The sequence below is a fragment of the Sceloporus undulatus genome, chromosome 1, assembly GCF_019175285.1.
Source record: "Sceloporus undulatus isolate JIND9_A2432 ecotype Alabama chromosome 1, SceUnd_v1.1, whole genome shotgun sequence".
NCBI lineage: Eukaryota > Metazoa > Chordata > Lepidosauria > Squamata > Phrynosomatidae > Sceloporus > Sceloporus undulatus.
Window position 1 is genome coordinate 128,564,638 of NC_056522.1, and position 9,390 is coordinate 128,574,027.

A 9,390-nucleotide genomic window follows, 5' to 3' on the forward strand; every position below is an offset into this window, starting at 1 on the left:
TAATACAATTATGTAATCCCTCCTGGTCTTACACATAAGAAGATGTGTATATACCTCACCATAATGCCACTGATCTCTTCTAGTAAAAACATCTCTGTAATGTACCCCGCAAAGGAATTTGTAAACCATGCCTCTGCACAGACATCCTCTTCATGGTGCTGTACAAAATAAGTCACTTATGGACAAATTTGTTCAGGGTTCCAAAGCTCCCTAAAAGTAACATGATACTTATTTACCATAGTCCAAACTAAAGGACTGTAGGTTCCATAAGCAAGCTGTTCCTCTCATGCTCTCTCTCTCTCTCTCCATATGTACAGGTACAATGAGACTACCATATTGGTGGCATAGCCATCTGTGGAGTGGAGTTTACATGGATTGTTCCACCTACTATTAGCCAGTGATGGGTGCACTGACATGTCTGCATGGACCTCATCACCCATGGACTAATGTGGGCTTCATCTGCCACATTTTACCTATCTTCGAGGGAGAGAGTGTCATGAGCCAGGAGTTGCAGGACTAGGAGAGTCTGATGAAGAGGCTGAAGAAGTGACCCAGGCAAGTCTTCCATATGGAGAACAGCCTGCAGTTCTCAATGTTGCAAAGTAACCCCAGCCAGCTCTTCTTGCTGAAGTGCAGCCTTGACCAGCAGGACAAAGGCAAGACTCTCCAGCTGATAAGTCAGAAGACATATCTGGGGTCTCAAGCTCACAATCAAGGAGGAGGTAGAACCATATGGAGTAAAGATGCTCAGCCAGGCTGCAGGACAAGCAGCAACCTGGAAGCTCTGATTAGGACCAGCTGGTGTCAGACCATTTAAGAGATGAGTCAACCTAAGGCTACTGCTGGAAGTAACTTGTCTGTTTCTTGGCCAGTATTCCTGTCCTGATATCTGTTTCCAGACTACTGAAATTCATACTTTGGACTTCCTGGGTTCTTCAACCCTTAGACTGTGCTGATCTTGATTCTTGTTGCCTCCCTTGAATCAGACTGCTTGACAAACCCGTATCCATGGGACTGAAGAATCTGTGGTTTCACTTAATCATGTCAAAAATAGGTTCTCTCTAGGCATTTTCTAGGCCCTCTAGTGTGATTCTATGGTACACTTCCAGCAGCAGAAGGTGAGCTATTTAATAGAACTTTCACTTAAATCATAATTTTGCACATTTTGCCATTTTTCAGACTTGCTTTTTTATGGATATCATACCAATGAAAAGCTAACATGCTTTTGGAGTGTGTATGGAGCAGTGGGTTGAGAAATCCAAATTAAGTTATTTGCATTTAGTAATGACTTAATGGAAACCAGTTTAGATTAAGAGTACCAAAGGGCAGATCCAATATAGTGTTGGCTCAGTGGAAAATTTTGTTTGTATTCTGAATATTTTTGTAAATCACACACAGATTGGGTTCAGTGCATGGAACAAGAAAACAAGAGGACTCGAGAACATATTTTGAAGAGTACAATTGAGATGTTAAAAGAGATATAGGTAAAAATATATCAAATAAAAAAAATAAAAATATATTTAAACTATCCAATAAATTAAAAGCAGTTAAAAACACAACTCTTAAAAATGACAGATAAATAAAACATAGACAATACACCACAATTCTGCAGGACCCAGTCTCCTTGAGAAGCTAACCTTCAAGGGCCTGATGAAAATAAAAATAGCCCTAACTTGTTTGCAGAAAGATAGCAGGGGGTGCTAGTATAACCTATCTTGAAAGGGATTTCCAGAGCATGGGGCAAGCCAATGAGAAGGCCACCTCTCATGTTCCCACCATCTCTGTACATGTGAGGGTGGTGGAATAGAGAGAAGGCTCTCCCCAGAAGATCTCAAAGCATGGGCAGATTTGTAATTACAGTGGGTCCACCACATTCACTGAGTTTAGGGATGCAGGACCCAGTGAAAGTGGGGAAAATGCACATAAAGAGGGCATTCACATTTACTTTTTTTGTACCAAGAAAATCTGTATCTCCGTGGTGATGCAATCCTGGATTGCTGGATCGATGTTCCCATTACATTTGCCACGATCGAATCTTTCCAAGGCATTTAAACCCGGTCAGTTCCCCTTCTCTTTTTCACACTGGTGCTGCTTTGCATCACCATGGATGTGCCTCATGGCTGGGAATGATCCCAGCGATCCAGATCAGTTTGGTAGCACACTCACCCTACTGAAGATCTGGATCTCTCTGCCTCCCCCCCAAAGACATGGCTAGGTACTCGGTGCCAAATGCACCAGGTTACGTGGGTTTTTCACTGCCCCCAGAAACCATGCCAGGTGCATTCAGGGCCAGTGTGAATGGGGCCAAAAAACTTTTTTTTCCCAACCTGAAAAAACACCTCTCTAGGGATCCCTAGGTCCCCCAGCACAACTATATGATCAAAATCCACAGGAAGTTGACCATAGTGCTGTAAGATCTACAAATACCTAAAGTGTTATCTCCAAAAAATCACTAATTCCTCCTTTGTAACCTCTGGCAAATGCTGGCCACAGAATCATGCTGGAGGAACTAGAGATTTCTAGAGAGAACTTATTAACCAAATCTGTGAATAATCAAATCTGCAAAAGTCAAAGCCACAAATGTAGAGGGCCAATTGGTAAGTCACTATAATTTAAGTGATTAAGTGAACTATAATGTATTGCAAATGTGTAACATTGCTGACATGGTAGTCATGGGGGAGAAGCTTTTTCATAACAGAAGAAAATAGAAACAGAAATATTCAAAGGCAGACGATTGATCTACCCATCTAAATCAAGGAGACCTCTTCCCACGCAAGTAATCTCTTCCATCCACCTGATTATTCCTCCCTTTCTTTCTGCACTAAAATGAGCCATGGAACTGGAAGTCTTTAGTGCAGTTTGTTGAACAGGGCAGCAGAATTAAAGATAAGTTGGGCAGAGCAACAGACATTTGACATCTATAATAATAAGGCGAAAGAGAAGAAAAACATGCCCTTTCTATTTTTTTTTAAAAAAAGAAAGAACCAATAAGACCCAATGCTGTCTGATAATTCTTCTTGAACAAAATGAACATTTAAAATCAAATAGCAAAAGACCTTCAATATGAATATCTTCAAGACCAGAGCTCATCATGACTCTGATTTTCTTGTTTATGATAATTAACTGATAGCATTCCTTCAATTTCAAATGCTATTTAGCATGATAATATTTCCAGAAGCACTGGAAATAATTTCCAAAGCAGACTGCTAGTTACCTAAGAACCATTCTGCTGGCACCAAAATGCTTACGCTGAATTACTACAGGATAAATATCCTAAAGGCAGCAGTTCCTGTCTGACCATGGAAGCTAAGTCCTGGTTAGTACCTGAATGGGAGACTGCCAAGGAATACCAGGTGTTGTGTCCTATATTTCAGAAGAAGGAACAAGCAAAACCACCTCTGATATTCTTTTCTCAAGAAAACCATATGAAATTCATGGGCTCACCATAAGTTGACAGGTGACTTGAATACATACACACATATACAGAGGGAGCAATACTCCCAAGCTATCTGATGTGAGGGGTAGGCAATTACTTCCACTCTCAATAAGCAAAGGACCAGGACCATATTTGTGCCCACTGGATAAAATTATTTCTTTCATTTTGGAAACTAACCAGGAACTGACAGCCAAGGGTTCATGGGCCATTACCAATCCACAGGCCACTACTCTTGAGTAGTACTGAATTAGAATACAAAAAATTCATCCTCATTCAGAGAAATGGCTGGGGATGCAAATAATATCCCTGGGGAATTACTTCAACTAGTTTCATATCCATAGTCAATGATGATGTTGACTGGCCCAGTCACTGTCTCCCAACCTACAGCACAAGAGAGTATAAATATGGCAAATGACATACATTGTCTTGAAGGCACTTGGGAGTAATTAAACACCAGAAACAGATGGCATACCAATAGAGCTGTTTCAAGCTACAGAGACAGAATCTACTCTAGTTCTAACTAAAGTCTGTCAACAAATACGAAAAACAAATGTTGGATATTGGAGTGCACCAAATAATCTCAGAAGAAAATAAGTCTGTGCTTTCAGGATTATAGCAAAGCCTTTGATTGTGTAGATCATAAAAAGCTTTGGACTGCTCTTAAGAAAATGAGTGCACCAAAACATTTGTCCTGATACCTATATTCAGGACAAGAGACTACCCTCTGGAAAGAATAAGCAGAAAAATAATGGTTTTCAATTGGTAAGTGGATCAGGAAAGGATATATATATATATATATATATATATATATATATATATATATATATATATATATATTCCTATCTGTTTAACTTGTATGCAGAACAAATAATATGTAAAGCATACATACATACAGGACAGGTATACATACATATATTTATGTGTGTAACCATATATATAGTTGTGGAGAGTGGAGTCAGCTGATGGGGGGGGGAATCAACTCATTTGAAACATTGTGCTGGAAAAGAGTTTTATGGATTCTGTAGCCTACTAAAAAGACCAGTAAATACATCCAAGAGAAAATGAAGCTTGAACTCTCCCAAGAAGTCAAAATGACTACATTGAGATTGTTGTATTTAGGGCATATCATGTGAAGACACGACTCATTAGAAAAGACAATAATGCTTGGCAAAGGAGAAAGCAGTAGGAAAAGAGGAAAAGCACATTACAGAAGAAGTCTCGATCAAGTCCTGAGTCTGCAAGAGCTGAGCAGTTCATTGATTATTTCTGTCTGAGGAAGCAGATTGAAGTCTACAAAAGCTCATGCTGCCAACTTCTTTCTTTCAGTTAGTCTTAAAGGTGCTACAAGACCTTTTTACATACTGGGCAGGGCTGTTGAGGATAGGGTGACATGGAGATATGTCATAAATAGGGCCACCAGAAGTTAAAGTCAACGTGACAGCAGCTAACAACAAAATTATGTATCTGCGGAAATGTAGGCTTGATATCAGTTACTGAAAGTCTTAAAATATTAGCCTCCACTGTTCTCCCTGATAACCATTGCCATACAAAAATCTGTTATTCTTTCATCTTTGTCTTGGCTTTCTTAATATTCAATTTGTCAGTGTATTAATACTGCAATTCTCCTACAATTGACATGTTCTGTTCCCTAGCTGTCTATGCCTTGAAAGATCATCAGACCTCCTCTCTCCCTCAGCATCATCCGGGTCCTAGATTGGCCGTGAATGCTCAGAAACGATCCACTTTGTTATTTGCTCACCCAAGAGTATCTGTGGCCTTTCAAATATTACAACATGTTGTGGGAAGTTTAGGGTGTTATTTCTTATTGTTTTTATTTTAAAAAATAGATCTTAGCTTCATAGCAAGAGTCTGGTGATGAATTCCACAAAAAATGAGGAGATATTGGTGGCAAAAGGGCACTTTATTGTAAATGTGTATAAACGTTTCTTTTGGTGAGAAATGTATGTGATCAAAAATATACCTTTCAAAGGTTGGTGTGATATTTTAACCCATGAATTATTCCAGTAAAAGGGGCCTTTTCACTTATTCTTTGGTGGAATATGTATCAGAGAACTGTGGTGTTCTAGAGGATAGGATTGTGAACAGTTGCTCACATGTCCTTATTCTCAGTTCATGATCAATCAAGGCTTTGTACTCACCATAACCAGAAGTATTTTCATTCTAGAAAACTTTGGAAATCAGAAGTCACTTTCCACATCTTCTTTCACCAGTTCTACCTGGCAAAACTTAGCTGAATGATGCTGATCTGCTCTCCTACCTTCCCTTCCTCATCTTCCTCCTCTCACCACCTCTGCTTCTTCAAGAGGCCTTAGCTGTATACATGTCAGCTCAGATCAAGACACTACTTCCTTTAAAAGACACACAGGCCATTTCTATTTCTTCCTTGTCCTTTTGATGGATTTTCAATGCTCACTACTGGGCAGAACAGGGCAGGACAGGACTGTATATACAGCAGTGAGGATGATGAAAGAGAATATTTCATTGCTCTTTCAGTGTGCAAAAAAACTGAAGCAGAACATATGAAGAACAAAACACAAGACACAGTGATGTTTTCTAATTTAGAAGTTCCCTTATATCAATGAATGGAAAGTGACTGTTGCCCCTGCAGGTATGGCAATGGGAGGGTGACAGAGGCATGGATTTGTACAGACTGATGATGGGGCACATGGAAAGGAGGTAGGGCTGTTGATGTTGGCAAAGGTCTGACCCCAACAACAAAAAAAGTCCTTTTAAAGATGAACAATTGGTGGAGGATTTATCATAGATAGAGGTACATTGCAGAAGCAAGTGGAAAATTTGGAGACGGTAGTCATTTCATAATAAAAAAAATATGAAATTGAATGAAGTGGTAGGAATGTGAAATAATACATACGAATAATGCAGATAATGATTGTTTGAAGTAACCTAACTGGATTCCCTCTATTTCTTATTTTGTGGAACCAACTCTTAGGGTGCATCTGCACTGTAGAAATAATGCAGCTTGGCACCACTTTAAATGTCATGGCTCCATCCTACAGAATCCTGGGATTTGTAGTTTTGTGAGGCACCAGCACTCTTTGGCAGAGTAGGTTGAGGACCTTGTACAACTACAAATCTCAGGATTGCATAGGATGGTGCAAAAGCACTTAAAGTGGTATCAAACTGTGTTATTTCTACAGTGTAGATGCACCCTTAGTAAGCCCAAGCACTACAAAGAATTTAAATACTTTTTCACAGAGACTATGAAGAGAAAAGCACTAGAGGGAGCTGCTGATCCATTTAAAAAAGAGCTTCTTCGGTAGTTTTCAGCTTGAATGACCACACAGTGAACTGAATACTGATGAAATCCCTAGCACTGAAATAATGGGCCAATGCGCTAAAACAAGGTAAGAATCCAAGCGTTTTTCACAAGAAGTGAGTCACAGCTCTTGTTGAAGATAAAATTGTACATAATCCAAGATAAAAGTATAAAGTAATCAGAAAAATAATATGATTTTTAACATAATCACTTAATATTCCTCATGGGATATTAAATATAGAATATGGATTTTGTCCATTGTAAAGAGTATTCTTAGGCATCACAGCATAAATGCAGGTGACTAGCCCTCTTTATTAAACCACTGATTTGCTCCGAGCTAACCAAGTTCATGATAAGTTGGAAAAAACTTGAACACACACAACAACAACAACAACCAAGCAGAGCATGAAACCACATGCTCTTTGACAAACACGGACATGGCTCTGAAATCATCTAATACTTGCTTCAGCCAGAGCCTGGAGCTGATACAGTCCTAAGGAAAACTTGGTGAATAAGAGGCAATCTGGAGTTTACTACAAAACAGAGCACTTGAATGTCGAATCACCATAAATAACTTCAGGTATATTTTTGCAGTGTGAAATGGATTTTTGATTTGTTACACATGAATACATCTTTTCTGCAACATAATGCAGTCGTTCTTTTAATCAAGATTGCATTGACTGCTGGCTGAAGATTGTGCAGGCTGGCTGGACCATTCATGAAGAATCATGATTGTTATATTAGCCCATATACAAAAACATGCTATACAATTTTATTTCGCTGTCCCATGCAACAGGATGCTGTAACCCACCCCCAGCAGACATACATACAAAAAAAAGTGTATTTTATGTGCATTTTATATTTGTATTCAGAAAGATTATAGAAAAGTCTGCACACTGGAGATGAGAGGCAATGGAGGCAAGGACAGGGGCAAATATATGTACTTGCTATGTAATTGTGTTCATCTGACCTGTGACTGAAGCAGTATTGTTTTGTAAGTATTACATGATTGCTACAATGTACATTCTTATATACTTCATGCATCCTTACCCACAGACTCTTAGCCATTCTAATTGTTCCATATTTGGTCAAAGAAAATTATGTTTTTTGCACTGCTTTCATTTTGCTGGCATGCCTTTTCTTTTTAAAAAAAAGTAATTTAAAGCCTAAACGAAACCCTGCTTATTTCAAAATGGTTTCACAACAAAAAATCTTTTAGAGATGACCAACAAAAGCACTTGAACTCAAATGCATACATGCACATGAGTTGTAAAAAATAATAATACTTGAAGGTCAGCTAGTCCAACCTGAAACAGAATTCTATACACCAAACTTTCCTGTAAAATCTGCCAATGTGAAGATGGTAACCTGTAGAATTATGAATATTATCTGCTCAAAGGGTAAAGGAAGAAGAATTGAGATGAAAGCAAGAACTGACATTTACATTATGCCAGAGAAAGAAATGGGCAATTATGAATTCTATACAACTCATCATTAAAGGAGGACAGAGTTTAGAGATGTTTGTAGCTGATTACTTTTATCTTAATTTGTTTAATATATTTGGTGTTGTGTGGATAAGCAGTGCTGTGTTAATACAATTTAGCAAGCACGAAATACAGTTCCAAAAGAAGTGGCAATGGAAACTGCCTTCTGAACCAATGAGCAGGCCCTTGAGTGACTTTCATGTTTATGGTTTAGGAATGCAGTCATCAAATCATGTGCCTTCAACTGGCCATCAGGAGTGAACAGGAGGAATGCACAGGCTCACAAGAGGTAAGTGCTGACGGGTGGGAAACAGTCACTTGCTGGTGAATGACTGTGACTAACTTGCATTGATTTTTTCCCCTCTAACAACTACAGAAGTAGAATTCACAGCCATGTTAGTCTGGAAAATTATTATGCAAAGGGATCTTGTAGCACTTTCTAGTCATCAAATCATGAAAAAAAGTAGATAGCATGAGCTTTCGTAGACTTGGGTCTGCTTACACGCCTGGCCAATCTGAGGAACCAATGGAACTGTTTTTTTCATACCAGCTGAAAGAAAGGAGTTGGTAGCATGAGCTTTTGTAGACCTAAGCCTACTTCCTCAGATCTGAAGAAGTAGAATCAAGTCTACGAAAACTCATGCTACCAACATCTTTCTTTCAGTTAGGGCCGAAACAGATGGCCCCTTTGTGGCACCTCCCTGGCAGCTTGGGAGTGTGTCATTTAGATGACGCACACCCTCAAGTCAACAGGAAGCTGCCATGAAGCCGCCTGCCCATACAGCAGGCAGCTTTGCAGTGCTCCAGCGGTGCAGCATTCATACAAGAGCACCACAAAGCTGCAGTGGAAGTGGAAAAGCTGGCTTTTTGCTGGCTCAAAAAGGAGCGGCTTTTTATTGTTTCTTTTTGGGCTGGCAAAAAGCTGGATTGAGGCCATGGCATGTGGTTGCCAGTCCCAATCTGGCTTTCTCAGGGGCAGCTTGAAGCCGCCCCTTCAGGGCCATCTGTTTCGGCTGATAGTCTCAAAGGTGCTACAAGATCCCTTTGAACTCTGGAAGTGCTACCTAAAGCCTTTGCTAATAGGAATCTTTTGCCTTATGGATCCAGTATGTCCTTATTCTTCAGTAATCCAATCCCCTTCTTCTAATGTTCAGTGCTGCTGCACCACATAG

The 9,390-nt window shown here is 39.5% G+C and overlaps 1 long non-coding RNA gene across 1 annotated transcript; it reads left to right on the plus strand.

Moving 5' to 3' along the window:
* Nucleotides 1-1,093: 1,093 nt before the first annotated feature.
* LOC121918883 lies at nucleotides 1,094-8,508 on the plus strand. Its single transcript, XR_006101330.1, has 3 exons — nucleotides 1,094-1,118; nucleotides 6,674-6,822; nucleotides 8,433-8,508. It is a non-coding gene; the product is annotated as an uncharacterized LOC121918883 (long non-coding RNA).
* Nucleotides 8,509-9,390: the final 882 nt, after the last annotated feature.